Source organism: Orycteropus afer, unplaced genomic scaffold (genome assembly GCF_000298275.1).
Source record: "Orycteropus afer afer isolate SDZICR_OR568_19922 unplaced genomic scaffold, OryAfe1.0 scaffold00032, whole genome shotgun sequence".
Taxonomy (NCBI): domain Eukaryota; kingdom Metazoa; phylum Chordata; class Mammalia; order Tubulidentata; family Orycteropodidae; genus Orycteropus; species Orycteropus afer.
In genome coordinates this window covers 6364909-6367823 of record NW_006921619.1, presented here as the reverse complement: position 1 = coordinate 6367823, position 2915 = coordinate 6364909, and positions in this window count along the sequence as shown.

Below are 2915 nucleotides of genomic sequence, written 5' to 3'. Positions count from 1 at the left end.
CTCTCCATTTAGACATACATAATTGTTTAGCTTGTTCACCCCAGATGATTATGTTTTGAGCAGCCAATCTGTTGAAAGGGAGTTTCGCTAGGGGTGTGGTGGCCTGCTTCCAGTATACCTATGGACATCCTGGGAAAATAGACATTCCTCTGTGGATCGGGATTCTGTTGTGCTGCCTGCTACTGTCTGCCAGTGAACAATTCACCATTCAGCCTGGAGATCTTGGATTTGTCATTCGTGGGAAACAACAGCCGGTGTACTGCCTGCCAACCTTGAGCTCCTCAGCCCCTGAAGCTGCAAGAGTCGGGAAAAGCCTCCAGCTTGATGTTTGATCCAAGAACTTTGGACTTGCCAGCTTCTGTAACTGTGAGCCATTTTCCTAAGATAAATTTCTCTCTCTCTCTATAAGCTCTACTGGTTTTGCTTCTCTACAGAACCCAGTCTAACACACATACTTTATACATTCCACGTTCCTCTGATTAATGGATGTTTGCTGGTGTTTTTTTCTCAATTTGAGTCATGCCACATCAGTAAATGAAGGTCCCAAAAGCTTTTCTCCAACTATGCATTAACATAGACTCTATTTTGAAGAGGCAGCTCTTCCCTAGTTGTATTTTGAGTGCTTTCCAACTCAGGAGCTCATTTTCTGGCACTATATCAGACAATGTTCTTCTGCTATACCTAAGTTTTCAATGGCCAATATTTTTCAGAAGTAGATTGCCAGATCTTTCTTTCCAGTGTGTCATAGTCTGGAAGCTCAGCTGGAACCTGTCCACCATGGGTGACAGCTTATAATGATATTGTTGAACAGTCATTAATATCAAATGCAAATAAAATGCTACAGATAATTTAAAAATAGTTGCCATCAGTACATTGACAAGGAATTACCAGAAATTCAAGCCAGATTCAGAAGAGGACATGGAAACAGGTATATCATTGCTAATATCAGATGGATCTTGGCTGAATGCAGAAACTACAGAAAGATGTTTACTTGTGTTTTATTGACTATGCGAAGACATTCGACTGGATCATAACAAATAATGGATAACACCATGATGAATGGGAATCCTGGAACATGTAGTTGTTCGCTTATGGAACCTGTACATAGACCAATAGGCAATTGTTCAAACAGAACAAAGGGATACTGCATGGTTTAAAATCAGTAAGGGTATGCATCAGGGTTGTATCCTTTCACCACACTTACTCAATCTAGGCAAATCTGCTACAAGACCTCTTTATAGTTTTGTTAAAGAGCAAAGGCTTAAGGTGCACCTGACCCAAGCCATGGTATTTTCAAGTCTTATATGCATGTGAAAGCTGGACAATGAATAAAGAAGAAGAAAGAAGTATCGACACATTTGAATTGTGTGTTAGAGAAGAATACTCAAAATACCAGGGACTGCCAGAACAAATGAATGTCTTGGAAGGAGTGCAGCCAGAATGCTCCTTAGAAGCGAGAATGGCCAGACTTCGTCTCATGTACCTTGGTCATGTTGTCAGAAGAGACCCTGGAGAAGGGTATCATGTTTGGTAAAGTAGAGGGTCAGTGAAAGAGGGGAAGACTCTTAACGAGATGGTTTGACACAGTGGCTGCGACAACGGGCTCAAGCATAGCAAGGATTTGAGGATGGTGCAGGTCTGGGCAGTGTTCCATTCTGTTGTACCTAAGGTCACTGTGGGTTGAACCCTACTTGATGACACCTAACAAAAACAACATTCAATCTGTATGTATAATCTGAGAAGCTGGACTATATGAAGAATGCATCATCAGACTGGAGGAAGACTCATTAATAACCTGCGATATGATGACACAACCTTGTTTGCGGAAAGTGAAGAGGACTTGAAGCACTTATTGATGAAGATCAATTATTGCAGTCTTCAGTATGGACTACACCTTAACATCAAGAAACAAAAATCCTTAGAGCTGGACCAATAAGCAATATCATGAAAAATGGAGAAAAGACTGAAGTTGCAAAGGATTTTATTTTACTTGAATCCACAATCAATGCCCATGGAAGCAACAGTCAAAAAATTAAATGACATATTGCATTGGGCAAATCTGCTGCAAAAGACCTCTTTAAAGTGTTAAACAGAGATGTCACCTTGAGGAGTGAGGTGAGTCTGACCCAAGCCGTATTTTCAACTGCCTCATGTGCATGCAAAAGCTGGACAATGAATAAGAAGACCAAAGAAGACCTGATACATTGAATTATGATGCTGGTGAACACTACTCAATATACCATGGACTAACAGAAGAACAAACAAATCTGTCTTGGAAGAAGTATAACCAGAATGCTCCTTAGAAGTGAGGATGGCAAGACTTCCTCTCATGTACTTTGGACATGTTATTAGGAGGGACCAGTCCCTGGAGAAGGACATCAGACTTAGCCAAGTAGAAAACAAAAAACAAACAAAAAGACCCAAAAATCCAAATTCACTGCCCTCAAGTCAGTCCCAACTCATAGCAACCCCTCCTTGGGTTTCCGAGGCAATAGCTCTATGGAAGTAGATTGTCCAATCTCCCCTCTAAGGAGTGGCTGGTGGGTTTGAACCGCCAGCCTTCTAGTTAGCAGTCAAATGCCTTAGGCACTGTGCCAAAAGTAGAGGGTCAGTGAAAAAAAGGAAGACATTCAATAAGATGGATTGACACAGTGGCTGTAACAATGGGCTTAAACACAGCAATGATTGTGAGGATGGTGCATGACTGGGCAGTATTTTGTTCTGTTGTAGGTAGGATCACAGTCAGAACTGACTAGACTGCACCTAACAACAGTGACCTGTAGGTGGTGCAGTTTGTACTCGACTAACTTAAAGGTTGATGGATTGAACTCATCCACCAGCCACTCCTGGGAAGGCAGATTGGGCAATCTACTTCTGTAGTGATATAGCTTTGGAAACCCAAGGAGGGGTCACTA